Below are 8,530 nucleotides of genomic sequence, written 5' to 3'. Positions count from 1 at the left end.
GATGTGTTGTGAGAACTTTGAAACCCCAAGTGTTTCACTACAGTTTATAACGCAGAGCCGTGAAAATAAAAAATCTTTTTTTTCCGCAAAAATTATTTTTTAGCCCCCAGGTTTGTATTTTCCCAAGGGTAACAGGAGAAATTGGACCCCAAAAGTTGTTGTCCAATGTGTTCTGAGTACGTTGATACCCCATATGTTGGGGTAAACCCCTGTTTGGGCTCAAGGGAGAGCTCGGAAGGGAAGGAGCACTGTTTTGCTTTTTCAACGCAGAATTGGCTAGAATTGAGATCGGACGCCATGTCGCGTTTGGAGAGCCTCTGATGTGCCTAAACAGTGGAAACCCCCCAATTATAACTGAAACCAAACACACCCCTAACCCTAATCTCAATGGTAACCCTAACCACACCCCTAACCCTGACACACCCCTAACCCTAATCCCAACCCTATTCCCAACCGTAAATGTAATCCAAACCCTAACCCTAACTTTAGCCCCAACCCTAACCCTAACTTTAGCCCCAACCCTAACTGTAGCCCTAACCCTAGCCCCAACCCTAACCCTAGCCCTAACCCTAGCCCTAACCTTAACCCTAGCCCTAGCCCTAACCCTAGCCCTAAACCTAACCCTAGCCCTAACCCTAGCCCTAATGGGAAAATGGAAATAAATACATTTTTAAAATTTTTAATTTTTTCCTAACTAAGGGGGTGATGAAGGGGGGTTTGATTTACTTTTATAGCGGGTTTTCTAGCGGATTTTTGTGATTGGCAGCCGTCACACACTAAAAGACGCTTTTAATTGCAAAAAAATATTTTTTGCGTTACCACATTTTGAGAGCTATAATTTTTCCATATTTTGGTCCACAGAGTCATGTGAGGTCTTGTTTTTTGCGGGACGAGTTGTCATTTTTATTGGTAACATTTTCGGACACGTGACATTTTTTGATCGCTTTTTATTCCGATTTTTGTGAATCAGAATGACCAAAAACCAGCTATTCATGAATTTCTTTTGGGGGAGGCGTTTATACCGTTCCGCGTTTGGTAAAATTGATAAAGCAGTTTTATTCTTCGGGTCAGTACGATTACAGCGATACCTCATTTATATCATTTTTTTATGTTTTGGCGCTTTTATACGATAAAAACTATTTTATAGAAAAAATAATTATTTTTGCATCGCTTTATTCTCAGGACTATAACTTTTTTATTTTTTTGCTGATGATGCTGTATGGTGACTAGTTTTTTGCACGACAAGATGACGCTTTCAGTGGTACCATGGTTATTTATATCTGTCTTTTTGATCGCGTGTTATTCCACTTTTTGTTCGGCGGTATGAAAATAAAGTGTTGTTTTTTGCCTCGTTTTTTTTTTTCTTACGGTGTTTACTGAAGGGGTTAACTAGTGGGCCAGTTTTATAGGTCGGGGCGTTACGGACGCGGCGATACTAAATATGTGTACTTTTATTGTTTTTTTTATTTATTTAGATAAAGAAATGTATTTATGGGAATAATTTTTTTTTTTTTCATTACTTAGGAATATTTTTTTTTATTTTTTTTTACACATTTGGAATTTTTTTTTAACTTTTTTACTTTGCCCCAGGGGGGGACATCACAGATCGGTGATCTGATAGTTTGCACCGCACTCTGTCAGATCACCGATCTGACTTACAGCGCTGCAGGCTTCACAGTGCCTGCTCTGAGCAGGCTCTGTGAAGCCACCTCCCTCCCTGCAGGACCCGCATGCCGCGGCCATTTTGGATCCGGGCCTGGAGCAGGGAGGGAGGTGAGCAGACCCTCGCAGCAACGCGATCACATCGCATTGCTGCGGGGGGCTCAGGGAAGCCCGCAGGTAGCCCCCTCCCTGCGCGATGCTTCCCTGTACCGCCGGCACATCGCGATCATGTTTGATCATGGTGTGCCGGGGGTTAATGTGCCGGGAGCGGTCCGTGACTGCTCCTGGCACATAGTGTCGGATGTCAGCTGCGATAGGCAGCTGACACCCGGCTGCGATCGACCGCGCTCCACCCGTGAGCGCGGCCGATCGCGTATGACGTACTATCCCGTTGGTGGTCATAGGGGACCACCCCACCTCGACGGGATAGTACGTCTAATGTCAGAAAGGGGTTAAAGTGGTGCTAACATATTGCTCGATCACACAGAAACATTTTGCTTGTGCTTTCATGCGCTGAGTTCAGGCCATTAAACGAGCCTGATCGACAATATTGAAGTTGTTTGACGCTTGTTTCCTGGCCTCTTTATACTGGCTGAGGTATAATGATGGGGACAGAACGATCACTATTAGATCAATCTTTCCCCATACAGTATCATGTTATCAGCAGCATATCTGCAGTTTTCATTGGGCGATGTGCTGGTGAGAACAATGATTTTTATTTCAGCATAAACAATCCAATCACTTGATGAATAAACAGCACTTTGCTCTTTTAGTACAAGGCACCCCATAGTCCTCCACATAGTATAACGCACATCCCATAGTCTTCCATATAGTATAATGTACCCTATAGTCCTCCATATATTCTAATGTGCCCCATAGTCCTCCATATAGTATAATGTGCTCCACAGTCCTTCAGATAGCATAATACACTCCACATAGTCCTCCATATAGTATAATACAATCCCCATAGTTCTCCATATAGTATATTGCTCTCAACATAGTCCTCAATATAGTCTAATGCATACCTCATAGTCCTCCATACAGTATAATGCACCTCATAGTCCTCTATATAGTATAATGTGCTCCGCATAGTCCTGTATATGGTATAATACACTCCTTATAGTACTCAATATAGTATTATGCATGCCATAGTCCTACATATTGTATAATGTACCCCACATATTGTATAATGCAATACACTCCCCATAGTAAAATGCATCCCATAGTCCTTGATATAGTACAATGCACCACCCATAATGCTCCATACAGTATAATGCACTCCTCATAGTCCTCCATACAGTATAATGCACTCCTCATAGTCCTCCATACAGTATAATGCACTCCCCACAATCCTCCATACAGATTAATGCATCCCATAGATCTCTGTTATGGCTGGCAATCAGGCAACACAGCGTGCAGTAATCAGCGCACATACAGAGATCTGGCAATAACCAAAAACAATAGGACGAGCTCTGAGACGTGGAATCTCTGTAGACTGCAGTACCTGATCTATCCTCACACAACTATAAGCAGCAGTGGATTGCGCCTATCACTACCTATGCAACTCGACACTGCCTGAGGAGCTGACTAGCCTGAAGATAGAAATACAAGCCTGACTTACCTCAGAGAAATACCCCAAAGGAATAGGCAGCCCCCCACATATAATGACTGTTAGCAAGATGAAAAGACAAACGTAGGAATGAAATAGATTCAGCAAAGTGAGGCCCGATATTCTAGACAGAGCGAGGATAGCAAAGAGAACTATGCAGTCTACAAAAAACCCTAAAACGAAAACCACGCAAAGGGGCAAAAAGACCCACCGTGCCGAACTAACAGCACGGCGGTGCACTCCTTTGCTTCTCAGAGCTTCCAGCAAAAGTTAATAGCAAGCTGGACAGAAAAAACAGAAAACAAACTAGAAGCACTTATCTAGCAGAGCAGCAGGCCCAAGGAAAGATGCAGTAGCTCAGATCCAACACTGGAACATTGACAAGGAGCAAGGAAGACAGACTCAGGTGGAGCTAAATAGCAAGGCAGCCAACGAGCTCACCAAAACACCTGAGGGAGGAAGCCCAGAGACTGCAATACCATTTGTGACCACAGAAGTGAATTCAGCCACAGAATTCACAACAGTACCCCCCCCCTTGAGGAGGGGTCACCGAACCCTCACCAGAACCCCCAGGCCGACCAGGATGAGCCACATGAAAGGCACGAACAAGATCTGGGGCATGGACATCAGAGGCAAAAACCCAGGAATTATCTTCCTGAGCATAACCCTTCCATTTGACCAGATACTGGAGTTTCCGTCTAGAGACACGAGAATCCAAAATCTTCTCCACAATATACTCCAATTCCCCCTCCACCAAAACAGGGGCAGGAGGCTCCACAGATGGAACCATAGGTGCCACGTATCTCCTCAACAACGACCTATGGAATACATTATGTATGGAAAAGGAGTCTGGGAGGATCAGACGAAAAGACACCGGATTGAGAATCTCAGAAATCCTATACGGACCAATAAAACGAGGTTTAAATTTAGGAGAGGAAACCTTCATAGGAATATGACGAGAAGATAACCAAACCAGATCCCCAACACGAAGTCGGGGTCCCACACGGCGTCTGCGATTAGCGAAAAGCTGAGCCTTCTCCTGGGACAAGGTCAAATTGTCCACTACCTGAGTCCAGATCTGCTGCAACCTGTCCACCACAGAATCCACACCAGGACAGTCCGAAGACTCAACCTGTCCTGAAGAGAAACGAGGATGGAACCCAGAATTGCAGAAAAATGGAGAGACCAAGGTAGCCGAGCTGGCCCGATTATTAAGGGCGAACTCAGCCAACGGCAAAAATGACACCCAATCATCCTGGTCAGCGGAAACAAAACATCTCAGATATGTTTCCAAGGTCTGATTGGTTCGTTCGGTCTGGCCATTAGTCTGAGGATGGAAGGCCGAGGAGAAAGATAGGTCAATGCCCATCCTACCACAAAAGGCTCGCCAGAACCTCGAGACAAACTGGGAACCTCTGTCAGAAACAATATTCTCAGGAATGCCATGTAAACGAACCACATGCTGGAAGAACAAAGGCACCAAATCAGAGGAGGAAGGCAATTTAACCAAGGCACCAGATGGACCATTTTAGAAAAGCGATCACAGACCACCCAAATGACCGACATTTTTTGAGAAACGGGAAGGTCAGAAATGAAATCCATCGAAATATGTGTCCAAGGCCTCTTCGGGACCGGCAAGGGCAAAAGCAACCCACTGGCACGTAAACAGCAGGGCTTAGCCCTAGCACAAATTCCACAGGACTGCACAAAAGCACGCACATCCCGCAACAGAGATGGCCACCAGAAGGATCTAGCAACCAACTCCCTGGTACCAAAGATTCCTGGATGACCGGCCAGCACCGAACAATGAAGTTCAGAGATAACTTTACTAGTCCACCTATCAGGGACGAACAGTTTCTCGGCCGGACAACGATCAGGTTTATTAGCCTGAAATTTCTGCAACACTCTCCGCAAATCAGGGGAGATGGCAGACACAATGACTCCTTCCTTGAGGATACTCGCCGGCTCAGATAACCCCGGAGAGTCGGGCACCAAACTCCTAGACAGAGCATCCGCCTTCACATTTTTAGAGCCCGGAAGGTATGAAATCACAAAATCAAAACGAGCAAAAAATAACGACCAACGGGCCTGTCTAGGATTCAAGCGCTTGGCAGACTCAAGATAAGTAAGGTTCTTATGGTCAGTCAAAACCACCACGCGATGCTTAGCACCCTCAAGCCAATGACGCCACTCCTCGAATGCCCACTTCATGGCCAGCAACTCTCGGTTGCCCACATCATAATTACGCTCAGCAGCAGAAAATTTCCTGGAAAAGAAAGCACATGGTTTGAACACTGAGCAACCAGAACCTCTCTGTGACAAAACCGCCCCTGCACCAATCTCAGAAGCATCAACCTCGACCTGGAACGGAAGAGAAACATCAGGTTGACACAACACAGGGGCACAGCAAAAACGACGCTTCAACTCCTGAAAAGCTTCCACGGCAGCAGAAGACCAATTAACCAAATCAGCACCCTTCTTGGTCAAATCGGTCAATGGTCTGGCAATGCTAGAAAAATTACAGATGAAGCGACGATAAAAATTAGCAAAGCCCAGGAATTTCTGCAGACTTTTTAGAGATGTCGGCTGAGTCCAATCCTGGATGGCCTGAACCTTAACCGGATCCATCTCGATAGTAGAAGGGGAAAAGATGAACCCCAAAAATGAAACTTTCTGCACACCGAAGAGACACTTTGATCCCTTCACGAACAAGGAATTAGCACGCAGTACCTGGAAAACCATTCTGACTTGCTTCACATGAGACTCCCAATCATCTGAGAAGATCAAAATGTCATCCAAGTAAACAATCAAGAATTTATCCAGATACTCACGGAAAATGTCATGCATAAAAGACTGAAAAACAGATGGAGCATTGGCAAGTCCGAACGGCATCACCAGATACTCAAAATGACCCTCGGGCGTATTAAATGCCGTTTTCCATTCATCTCCCTGCCTGATTCTCACCAGATTATACGCACCACGAAGATCAATCTTAGTAAACCAACTAGCCCCCTTAATCCGAGCAAACAAGTCAGAAATCAATGGCAAGGGATACTGAAACTTAACAGTGATCTTATTAAGAAGGCGGTAATCAATACACGGTCTTAGCGAACCATCCTTCTTGGCTACAAAAAAGAACCCTGCTCCCAATGGTGACGACGATGGGCGAATATGTCCCTTCTCCAGGGACTCCTTCACATAACTGCGCATAGCGGTGTGTTCAGGTACGGACAAATTAAATAAACGACCCTTAGGGAATTTACTACCAGGAATCAAATCGATAGCACAATCACAATTCCTATGCGGAGGTAGGGCATCAGACTTGGACTCTTCAAATACATCCTGAAAGTCCGACAAGAACTCTGGGATGTCAGAAGGAATGGATGACGAAATAGACAAAAATGGAACATCACCATGTACTCCCTGACAACCCCAGCTGGTTACCGACATAGAGTTCCAATCCAATACTGGATTATGGGTTTGTAGCCATGGCAACCCCAACACGACCACATCATGCAAATTATGCAGTACCAGAAAGCGAATAACTTCCTGATGTGCAGGAGCAATGCACATGGTCAGCTGGGCCCAGTACTGAGGCTTATTCTTGGCCAAAGGTGTAGCATCAATTCCTCTCAACGGAATAGGACACCGCAAAGGCTCCAAGAAAAATCCACAACGTTTAGCATAATCCAAATCCATCAGATTCAGGGCAGCGCCTGAATCCACAAACGCCATGACAGAATACGATGACAAAGAGCACATTAAGGTAATGGACAAAAGGAATTTGGACTGTACAGTACCAATAACGGCAGAGCTATCGAACCGCCTAGTGCGTTTAGGACAATTAGAAATAGCATGAGTAGAATCACCACAATAGAAACACAGTCTGTTCAGACGTCTGTGTTCTTGCCGTTCTACTTTAGTCATAGTCCTGTCGCACTGCATAGGCTCAGGTTTACTCCCAGACAATACCGCCAGATGGTGCACAGATTTACGCTCGCGCAAGCGACGACCGATCTGAATGGCCAAGGACATAGACTCATTCAAACCAGCAGGCATAGGAAATCCCACCATTACATCCTTAAGAGCTTCAGAGAGACCCTTTCTGAACAAAGCCGCTAGTGCAGATTCATTCCACAGAGTGAGTACTGACCACTTCCTAAATTTCTGACAATATACTTCTACATCATCCTGACCCTGGCATAAAGCCAGCAGATTTTTCTCAGCCTGATCCACTGAATTAGGCTCATCTTAAAGCAATCCCAGCGCCTGGAAAAATGCATCAACATTACTCAATGCAGAATCTCCTGGTGCAAGAGAAAACGCCCAGTCCTGTGGGTCGCCGCGCAAAAAAGAAATAATAATCAAAACCGGTTGAATAGGATTACCAGAAGAATGAGGTTTCAAGGCCAAAAATAGCTTACAATTATTTCTGAAGCTCAGGAACTTAGTTCTGTCACCAAAAAACAAATCAGGAATCGGAATTCTTGGTTCTAGCATCGATTTCTGATCAATAGTATCTTGAATCTTTTGTACATTTACAACGAGATTATCCATTGAGGAGCACAGAGCCTGAATATCCATGTCCACAGCTGTGTCCTGAAGCACTCTAATGTCTAGGGGAAAAAAAAGACTGAAGACAGAGCTAAGAAAAAAAAATGCTGTCAGGATTTCTTTTTTCCCTCTATTGGGAATCATTGGTTTGGCTCCTTGTACTGTTATGGCTGGCAATCAGGCAACACAGCGTGCAGTAATCAGCGCACATACAGAGATCTGGCAATAACCAAAAACAATAGGACGAGCTCTGAGACGTGGAATCTCTGTAGACTGCAGTACCTGATCTATCCTCACACAACTATAAGCAGCAGTGGATTGCGCCTATCACTACCTATGCAACTCGACACTGCCTGAGGAGCTGACTAGCCTGAAGATAGAAATACAAGCCTGACTTACCTCAGAGAAATACCCCAAAGGAATAGGCAGCCCCCCACATATAATGACTGTTAGCAAGATGAAAAGACAAACGTAGGAATGAAATAGATTCAGCAAAGTGAGGCCCGATATTCTAGACAGAGCGAGGATAGCAAAGAGAACTATGCAGTCTACAAAAAACCCTAAAACGAAAACCACGCAAAGGGGCAAAAAGACCCACCGTGCCGAACTAACAGCACGGCGGTGCACTCCTTTGCTTCTCAGAGCTTCCAGCAAAAGTTAATAGCAAGCTGGACAGAAAAAACAGAAAACAAACTAGAAGCACTT

Source organism: Ranitomeya imitator, chromosome 3, assembly GCF_032444005.1.
Source record: "Ranitomeya imitator isolate aRanImi1 chromosome 3, aRanImi1.pri, whole genome shotgun sequence".
In the NCBI taxonomy this organism is placed as follows: domain Eukaryota; kingdom Metazoa; phylum Chordata; class Amphibia; order Anura; family Dendrobatidae; genus Ranitomeya; species Ranitomeya imitator.
The sequence above is the reverse complement of the archived record's forward strand: the minus strand, read 5'-3'. Positions refer to the sequence as shown.